We start from the raw sequence: 9,854 nt of genomic DNA, 5'->3' as shown, positions 1-9,854 counted from the left end.
AGTCTCTGCGTGTGAAAGGGGTGCCGTCCGGAGTCCCAGCTCTGTCGCACACTAGCTGGGCAGCCCAGGACAAGTCACTTAAACTCTGCACCTCAGTTTCCTCATCTGTAAATTGGGGATAATCACGGCACCTCCTAATGTCCCGCCTCCCAGGCTGCGTGAGGCACCTCTGGGCCCCCAGTTTTTGGCAGATCGAAGGGGTCTGCCCTCTCTCCCTGCACCACCTTGGCAGTCCATTCTTCCAGGCGCCCGTGGGGACAGCCTGCGGAAGAAGGTGGCAAAGCTGAGGTGAGGGATCACGGGGCTGGGGCAGTGAAGGAGTCCAGTTGGGGGCACAGCAACTTTGGGGTGCCAGGGGCCACAGGAGTGGAGGCAGGAGGAGGAGGCTGTTGGGTGCTCAGGTCTGCTAAGCTGGTGGCAGCTAGTAGGGGCTTGCGAGTGCTCAGGGAGGGGGCTGAAGGGCCACTTCCTGCCGCCTTTGGAAGCCCCTATTTCCCTCCCTCACAGCCCAGCCACTGCCTCCAGGAAGTCCTCTTGGGTGCAGATCACACTGAGTCAAGGCAGAGCCTAGTGCGATGCTTCAGCGGGCCAGTGCAGCGGACAGGTCCCCGGCGCATCCGTGGGGCAGTGGGCACTTTCGAGAGCAGCGTCCAGCCCTGATCTGGCTCTCGGCTGCCAGATCACACCCACCCGGCGGCTTCCATGCCAGTTACAGAGAGTGTGGGTGGGAGGCTCATTAACCCCCAGAAGCGGAACCGGTCCAGAGGGTGGCACGGGGAACGTGGGCCCTCCAGACCAGCGGAGGGGGGTTAAGCGTGCCGGGTCAGGGGTGGCAGAGCTGGCTTCGCACAGTCCCTGTGGTCTCCGTGGTGGCTGGATTTGCATAATTTTGAAGTTGATTGGCCTAAAGGCAACTTCACTTAATCACAGCTGACAAGCCTCTGGTTGAAACAGCAGCTGCTGCCAATTAGCCGTGTTGGTGCCTTGGTTTGTTGTAACTCTCCAGGCACCCCTCCCAGCTCCCCCTCCTGCCCGCCCCCTAATCTGCTTCGGAAGGAGCCAGCGGGGCCAGGGAGCTGCCCCGCAAACGTGCTGCACTCTCCAGCCCAGGACTGCTCAGCCTCGCAGGTGCCAGGGTGGGGTAGCACCCACCTCTGATCTGCCCCTGGGGACCCCAGAACCTGCATTTCCAACAGCTCCTGGGAGACACTGGGCCTGCTGGTCTGTGGAGAGTCCTTGGGCAATGAGGCCCTTGCCCAGGGGTTTGCACTCTGGGGCTGCCTGTCTGTGTGAATAAAGTTTTATTGGAACACAACGTTGCCCATTCACCTATGATCTACAGCTCCTTTCTGTCTTCAACTGCAGGTGATAGAGACCAGGTGGCCTGCAGGGCTGGTGATGCCTTCTACCTGGCCCTTTGCAGAAACAGTTTCCTGATCTCTGGCCTAGCCCTGTGGCTCTTGATTGGGTGTCAGAACGCGCTGGGCAGCTGGAGAGGCTGCAGACCCTGTGCCCCCCACCCTGGTTCTGATCCCACAGGTCCGTGGGGCCCTGGTCCAGCCACATCTGGGGATCTCTCTTTTTACCCTGGCCGACTCTAGGTACCATGCTCACTGGGCAGATGGGGAAACTGAGGCTCAGAAGGGTCACTCACTGGTCCAGGGTGCCAGCTCGGGCTGTTTCCCAGCACGTGCTGCCTCCTGACCCCACATCCTTGCCCCAGGGTTCGATGCACCCCAACTGGGTGCCTGGCTGGGTCTGTTTCAAGTCTGGATCCAAGATCCGGGCGTCCTGCTTGTAACCTCAGGCGAGTCACAGGGCGATGTCATCCCGCTGGGTTGTGGGAGCGTAACCAGGCAGGCCGGGCCCTGCAGGGGGCACTTGGCCCCTAGTGGGGGGCTTTATTGCTTCCCCCCCACCTGTAGAGTGGCTGTCTCCCCCATCCCCACTCCACACTGGAAACTTTGCGAGCCAAAATGGAGACCCGTGGTCTTGTCCCTGAATCACCTGAGGCCAGGTGCCTGCTGACCGCGGGACCATAAAGGAGGCTGCAGCTCCCCAGGGAGTCATTTGGGCGGGGGTCCTGCAGGTTGGTCATCTCAGTCATCGTCTGGGGGGTGGGGGGAAGGCATGGTACCCATCCAAACAGGAAGACACTGGGCCTCTCGGAGGCCAGATGGCCTGCCCAGGCAGGTATCTACAGTCTAAGAGTCAGGGCGGGGATTCTGCAGCCCGGGTAATGTCAGGCAGGGCCGCAGGTCAGGTCAGCACACGGAGACAGAGGAGGGCGTCATGTGACTCACTGTCCCCAGTTTATAGATGAGGAAACAAGCACAGAGAATTTATGGCTGGGAAGTCCCGGGACAGGGTGTCCAGGGCTCGCTGGGAAGAGACTGGAAAGCCATGCAGAGGTTCCCCCATGGAACTGGACCGTCCCAGCTCTGGGCCCAGGAACCCGGGATGGTGACTGGGAGAAAGCATAGCCCTAGCCCCGGCCCAGGCCCCGTGGGCCTCACGGCCCAGCAGATGGGCCTGGCTCTAATGGATGGGGGGAGGGTGCTGGGGTAATTGTTTGTATTTTTAGATATATTTGAGCCCTGGTTTTACATTTCCTTTCCTGGACTCCGGGCCACAGAATCAGGTCTCTCTCCTGGCTCCTGGCTCTCCCATCACAGGCCATGCCAAGCCCTCGTTGTTTACTTGCTTGTTTTTTAAATAACATAATGAACATCCCTGAACCTAGACACCCCAACACGAGGGTGGGGACATCAATCAGCCCCGGTGTGCCCCCCCACCCTGAGCCCACCTTTCTTCCCACTCCGTGTGCCGGTCATAGCCCCCAGGTGTGTTGGTAAAACGCACATGTGTTTGTCTTCTAGCCTTGTAAGCATATCTGGCCAGGTGCAGAGGCTCACATCTCTAATCTCAGCACTTTGGGAGGCCAAGGTGGGAGGATCGCTTGAGCCCAGGAGTTTGATACCAGCTTAGGCAACATAGGGAGACCTCGTCGCTACAAAAAAAAAAATCAAGAAATTAGCCTGGCATGGAGGCACGCGCCTGTAGTCCCAGTTATTTGGAAGGCTGAGGCAGGAGGATCGCCTGAGCTCTGGAGGGCGAGGCTGCTGTGGGCCATGATCGCGTCATTGTACTCCATCCTGGGCGACAGAGCGAAAACCTGACTCATGAAAACAAGCGTATTGTGCTGAATTTAGTCTCTGGCGACTCGGCTTTCTCTCTCAGCCCGTGACGCCGGGTTTGGGGTGGCTGGAGCTTCCTTTGGCAGCTGAAGAGCCTTCCGGCGTCTGACCACGGCACGATGCATTTTTCTGTTTATCCGTCTGGGGTGTCCCCAGGGCTTCCCTCTTAATAACAGAGCCTGTTGGGCGCAGTGGCTCACGCCTGTAATCCCAGCACTTTGGGAGGCCGAGGCGAGAGGATTACCTGAGTCCAGGGATTCAAGCCCAGCCTGGGCAACTTGGGGAGAGACCTTGTCTCTACAACACATCAAAAAAGGTGTGGTGATGCATGCCTGTAGTTCCAGCTACTTGGAGGGCTGAGGTGGAAGGATCGCCGGAGCCCAGCAGGTCGAGGGTGCGGTGGCCGAGAGTGTGCCACTGCCCTCCAGCCTGGCCGATGGAGTGAGATTCCAACTCAAATAAATAAATCAATAAACAACAGTGCCACTGGGAACTTTCCAGTTGCAAGCACTCCTGGGCCCGCAGGGCCTTTTTTCGAAGGACAGGGGACGTTGGTGCCATTCGGCACAGGCGCCGAGGTGAGGACCCTCCTGGTAGCTGGGGAAGGTAGCCATGGTCTCACAGGGCCATGCCGAGCCTGCACTGGAGGCATCAGCCCTCTAGGCTGAGCTGGGACTTGAGCCCAGTGATCCGTCCAGGCACTCACACAGCCCGTCTGGTCCTCAGAAGGCAGGGAGGAGCCTGTGCCTCGTGGCCCCCCTGCTGGGAACACTCCTGCTCCCACTCTCCCTCTCATCCTTCAGGAGTCTATCGCCAGCTCCCCTGCCGGAGTTCCAGCCCCGCCAGGTCCTAATTTGGTGGCCCGGGGCAAGTCACATCAACTCTCTGCACCTCAGTTTCCTCATCTGTGAATTGGGGATCGTCATGGCACTTCCTAGTTGCAAGGCCTAAAGAATCCTTCTCCCCCACACCAGGCTGCGTTGGGCACCTCTCTCACACCAGGACACAGTCCTACCTGGGCTGCCCATGTCCGTCAGGGCTGTGGCTAGATAAGGAGCGCCCAGGCCCGTCCGAACTTGGCGCTCCATCCGCTGAAAGGGACAAAAAAGGAGGTCTATCTCTGGCCTGGCTCAGGACGGGTAGGATTCCAGGGGTGAGAGGGAGAGAGGAGAGCTGGCCTCCTCTGTGGTTGGACTTAAGTGCCATGCAGAAGCGTGGCATTGGCCATGGCAGAAACGCCAGCCAAGGGCACGGCAAAGAGACCCTGACGCACAAAAGCCTGGGGTTGGGAGATGGCTGTGGGCTGGGGGGTTGTTGCACCCAGGAACTGGAAGATAAGGCCGCAGAGGCCAACCAGGCTCTCGGGCCATGCCCAGATGGTTGTGGAGGCCAGGGATGTGCTTCAAAAATGGCTGGTGTGGGTGATCCCCTTCCTCTGACCCACGGAGAGGACCCTTGGCTGCTGGGTGGGGGTGGGCCAGAGGGGCGCCAAGGAGGGTCAGCCCAGGAAGGCACTGCCCACACCGTGGTCTCTCGGGCAAGCCCCTCTAGGTTCCTGGCTTCCTTCTCAGAGCTGACACGGGGCCTGTACGTTTGACACACGCTCCTTGCAGGGCAGTGTCGGGAGCAGAGGAGGGACTCACGTGGTGACATCACTCACCCCATTTACCCAGCAGAGACCGGTGGCTGTGGGAGGGAATCCACAAGCATCATGCCAAGCATCGGCTGAGGGGTGGCCATGGAGCCCGGCCACCTAGGGCCAAACCCTGACCCAGCTACAGCCTAGCTGTGAGATCTCGCAGGGAATGTGCCCAGTGTGCCCACCTGTGAAATGACACTCTCGCTGGGTGCTGCGAGGATGCAGAAGGCAGTCAAACCGGAGCTTGGAGTGTGACAGGAATCATGGCCGCCATTCTTGGCCTGGGAGGTGGCGGCCCTGGGCCCCAGGTTGTGGCTGGGCTCCCCGCTGGGCTGATGCTCCAGTCTCGTCCACCCCAGAGGAACCTGCCAAATTCTTTTCAGCACACGCAGGCTGGCCCGTCTTGGAAAACAATCCTTTGCCTCTACAAGGCCCGGCCAGGCCGCTCTCCTTTTATTGGGGTTTAGGGCTGATGGCCACCAAGGGCAGAAAAAGGGACAGCAGCCAGTGGCAGCAGGGTGGTTTCTGGTCCCTGAGTCACGGAGCTCGGCAGGTGAGGGATGTCCAGCGGAAGCTTCTAGATCCCCGCTGGGCACTGGCACATGCTCATTCCTTCAGGGTAGAGCCCTGGCTGAGCCCGGCTGCATGCCAGGCCCGGCAGGGGCTGGGGTCGCTGCCCTGGATCAGCACCCAGCCTGAGGGAGAAGCCAGGCAAGGCCACAGAGGGACCACCCATCCCAGAAGCCTGGGTGGGGCTGCAATGAAGGCTGTGCTCATGGGGTGTGGGGGGAGGAGGGAGCGGGCTCTGAGTAGAGGGGGTAGGGCTGCGGGGGTACACCGACGTTACCACCTACCTGCTGTGTGACTTTGGGCAAGTTGCTGCCCTTGTCTGTGCCTCTGTGTCCTTGTGTCAAGAGCCTAGCATAGAGGGTGGCTGGGAAGAGAAGGTCAGACGCTCAAAGCAGGGCCTGGCATGCAGTGAGAGCTGCAGAAGGCCCAGAGTGGGGGCATTCTTGGGATGCCCTCCGTCGTGGTCCCGAGGTATGACGTTGGCTTCACGGAGGCAGGGTGGGTCTCTTCAGCCCACAGTGCGGTGGCAGCCACCAGCCCAGAATTGTACCCAGTACGATACGAAAGAATAGGTGAGTGAATGAATGAGTGAGTGAATGAATGAGTGAGTGAATGAATGAGTGAGTGAATGAATGAGTGAATGAATGAGTGAGTGAGTGAATGAGTGAGTGAATGAACAAACAGACAAGCGAATGCCTCTGTCACCTCCTCGGCCCCTCCCATACCCCTGCAAGGTGGGTGTGTTGTCCTCGTGTACAGATGGGAAACTGAGGCTCTGGGCTTTCTCTTCGCCCCGAGAAAGAAGGGAGCCCAGGGGTTGGGACCCCTCGCCCCATGGGAGACCGGGGAGTCGAAGAGACGTCCAGAGCCGCCCCGCCCATGGGCGTTCTGCATGCCTGTCTCTCCCCTTCCTGCCCTGACACTTTAAGTGATTCATTCTTCATGTGATATTTTTGCGTTTCTCCAGTGGGGGGGAAATGCCTCTGGGATTGCCAGGGGTTGTTTTATCTCCATGGTGCAACCAAATATTCGAGAGGACAGAGAGAGGCGGAGGGGTGTTGAGGGCCCATGACGGTCTCAGCTCAGCACTCCCTTTAACGGGGGAGGAAACTGAGGCGGGGTCGGGGGAGCGCTTGCCCGTGCCCCAGGGTGGCCCGAAGGAGGTGAGCAGAGCATCAGGGACCTTGAGCAGGGCTGGAGTTTCCAGTGGAGCCACTTTGAGCTGTGTGCCCTCGGGCAATTCCCACCTCTCTCTGGGTCTCAGTTTCCTCGCCTATGAAATGGGACAGCAGCAGTACCTACCTCAAGCGCTCGAGAAAGTAGCCTACGCTGAGCGTTCGATGAGTGCAGAATTGGCTCAGGGCCAGGACTCAAAAGGGGGAAATTGAAGCCGTGGGTTCGAGACCCCCTCGGGCAACTTGGCGAGACCTCATCTCTACAATAAATCAAAAAAATCAGCTGGGCGTGGTAACGTGCGCCTGTAGTTCTAGCTATTTGGAAGGCTGAGGCGGAGGGATCGCCGGAGCCCTAGCAGGTCGAGCGGCCACTGCACTCCAGTCTGGGCAACAGAGTGAGACTCCAACTCAAAAAAAAAAAAAAAAAAGAAAAGAAATAGTCGAGTTTATACCTTGGACCCAGAGTCCAGCTGGCTACGGGGAGGGATGAGGGAGAGGGTGTCAATGAGGGAGAGCGCCTCAGCAGGGAGAAACTGGGGTGTTTCTCCCCTGGGGGAGGGAGGGATGTGGGAGACAGGAGGGGTTTCCGGGTGCTGGTACCCTGCACATCTTCCCAGTGACACACACAGGCTTCACCCCACCCCATGACTGGCTGAGTTCTCCCCTCCCTCCTTGGAGCAAGTGCTATGCCTGCCCGACAGGGGACAGTGGGAGGCCAGGGGGTATAGATTCAGGACTCTGAGCTGTCCACCTCTGCGCCCCTGGACTCAGGGACCTGTCCCACCAGAGCCCTGGAGTTGGGTTTCTTGGGTAAGGTGGGTGGCTTCTGCCTGGGGCTGATGGCCCAAGGTGGCTGTGAAAGCGGAGGCCCTGCCTCCGTTGAAGGAGCAAGCCCTTGTTGTTCCAGGGTGTCTGCCTGGGTCTCCGCTGGTCCCATCTGGAAGTTCGCTGTTCGCAATAGGACAAACCTGGAAACCAGGCCATGAGCGCTAATGGAGCTCCTACTCTATGCGCAGCAGACATTTATTCAGCACCTACTGTGTGCAGAGCATGGGAGGGAGATACAGGGGCATAAAGTCTCTACTCTCGAGGAACTTGTACCAGCAAGGGAAGTGATAAGCCGGCAGATTAGGTGGAAGGACTCAGTGCAGACCAAGGGCACGAGGAAGCATGGGACGGAGAAATGGAGCAATCAGATGTGCATACAGTGTTCAAACACACTTTCGTTTGCCAAGGGACACACAGAAAGCTCTTAGTTACCCAAACCACCTGCCCTGGGAGCAGTACAGTGGGCAACACCAGATGAGAGCCATTTGCAGAGCAGCTGCTGAACGTTCCAGCTTCCGGTCACTCCTATGCCTCTTTGGTGTGCCACAAGGTGGGGGGCGAGGTTCCCAGTTCACAGATGAGGAAACTGAAGCCAGTGAAGTGCTTATCTGGGATCACCCACCTGGTAAATGATAAAGCGCTGATCCATGGAGATTGAGGGCAAGGCCTGTGTCGTCACCCTGGAACCCACCATGAGCCCTACCTGGACTCATGTAGACCCAGGTTCCAGCTGCAGCCCTGCCACCCTCCAGTTCTGGGCAGATCGCCTGCCCTGAGTTGTGGTTATTGATCTCAGCAATGGGTATGATAAGGCCTGTACTCATTCTAGCCATTCAGAGAATTGACGAGGGGCCTTCTGTGGGCCAGGCCTGTGTGTCCTACAGCAGTGAGCACAACCAATGTGGTCTCAGCTGGGCCGGCTCCATGGGCATGTGACCCATGTAGGCTGGCACCAGCAGGGCTCGGCTTACGGTGGCCAGGACCAGGGCCCGAGGCGCTGGCCCTTCCCCCACACTGGCCTTTCAGCCCAGCGCCCTGGCTGTGGGGGACGGGTCACCTCTGGCCTGTGTCCGTCCTTCTGCAGGCCAGCACGAGGGAGGATGTCCCAGTTCCCTCCCACCGTTCCCTCCTGCAAGCACGGAGGGGTCACAGGGACGCACTTTGATCTTACTTCATGCGGGCGTCCAGCCTCGAGAAGTGTTTATTCCTGGACTTCACGTTTCCAGAGAAATTTCATAACCGCAAGTGGATGTTGTCCTGAAAACAAAAGTTCACAAACCTAGGATTAGATCTGCACTGTCCAGGAAAGGCCCTGGACACTGGGGAACTTGTGGAGGTATAAACATCACTGGTGATGTGCGGGTGTACATGTGTGCGCATGTGTGTGCTGTGTGAGGACATGTGCGTGTGCAACGTGTGCTGCCTGGGGGTGTGAACACCCTGGTCAGTCTGTGTAGACAGGGAGGAGGAGAAGATCCAGGGATTTAATACCCTCTGCCAGCGTCTTATTCTCCATCTGCACAGTAAGGATTCATGGTACAGCCTAGGACTGGGGTCAGCGAATGAGGAGCAGGGAGCACTCAGCACAGTACCTACCCTGGGGGAAGCACTCAGCACAGTACCTAGCAGGGAGCACTCAGCACAGTACCTAGCCTGGGGGGAGACTCAACACAGTACCTAGCAGGGAGCACAAGGAGCACCCAACACAGTATCTAGCAGGGAGCACTCAGCACAGTACCTAGCCTGGTGTGAGCACTCAACACAGTACCTAGAAGGGGGCACTCAACATAATACCTAGCAGGGAGCATTAGGCATAATACCTAGTCTAGGAGGAACACTAAACGCAATACTTAGCAGGGAACACTCAGCACATTGCCTAACAGGGATCACTCAGCACAGTACCTAGCCTGGGGTGACCACTCAACATAGTACCTAGAAGGGAACATCGAACACAGTACCTAACAGAGAGCATTCAGCACAGTAACTAGTCTGGGAGGAACACTGAACACAATACTTAGCAGGGAGCAGTCAACACAGGACCTAACAGAAGCACCCAGCACAGTACCAAGCCTGGGGTGGGGGTGCTCCACAGCTGTTAGTTGTGGTCTCCTTGACTGTGGTTCCTGCCCATCCGTGAGCACCTGCTTACCCACAGGGCTGCTGGTGTGGCCCAGAGGGCCATGTCCTTGCTTCATTACCAATCCATACTAATACTGTCGCTACTAATACTTGAGCCCAAGTTGAATGACTGATCATTATGCAACCTCCTGTCCTGCTGCCTGTACCCGTCCCTCCCCTACCTCTCATGGCCGTGGGACCCCATCCCTCGTCTGCGACCGCGTCCCACACACCCAGCACTGCGTGGCCCTCAGGGGAGACCCATCAGGCGTCCGTCGAATGGTGTTCAGAAGAGGTGCCACCCCTAACCAATGGGGTGAGAGGGCG

General features: G+C 58.4%; 1 protein-coding gene across 1 annotated transcript in view; it reads left to right on the top strand.

Moving 5' to 3' along the window:
- The first annotated feature begins 5,338 nt into the window (after window positions 1-5,338).
- The window catches only part of KIAA1644 (KIAA1644 ortholog), a 57,796-nt gene continuing 53,280 nt past the window's right edge, over window positions 5,339-9,854 (top strand). Inside the window, exon 1 of the mRNA XM_008052907.2 lies at window positions 5,339-5,389. The gene's annotated coding sequence lies outside the window, so the exon portion shown is untranslated. The remainder of the gene's footprint in view (window positions 5,390-9,854) is intronic.

The sequence above is a fragment of the Carlito syrichta genome, unplaced genomic scaffold (genome assembly GCF_000164805.1).
Source record: "Carlito syrichta isolate Samal-C Ts95f unplaced genomic scaffold, Tarsius_syrichta-2.0.1 Scaffold287654, whole genome shotgun sequence".
In the NCBI taxonomy this organism is placed as follows: domain Eukaryota; kingdom Metazoa; phylum Chordata; class Mammalia; order Primates; family Tarsiidae; genus Carlito; species Carlito syrichta.
Note: the sequence above shows the minus strand (reverse complement) of the source record. Positions and strands in the feature narration are given on the sequence as shown.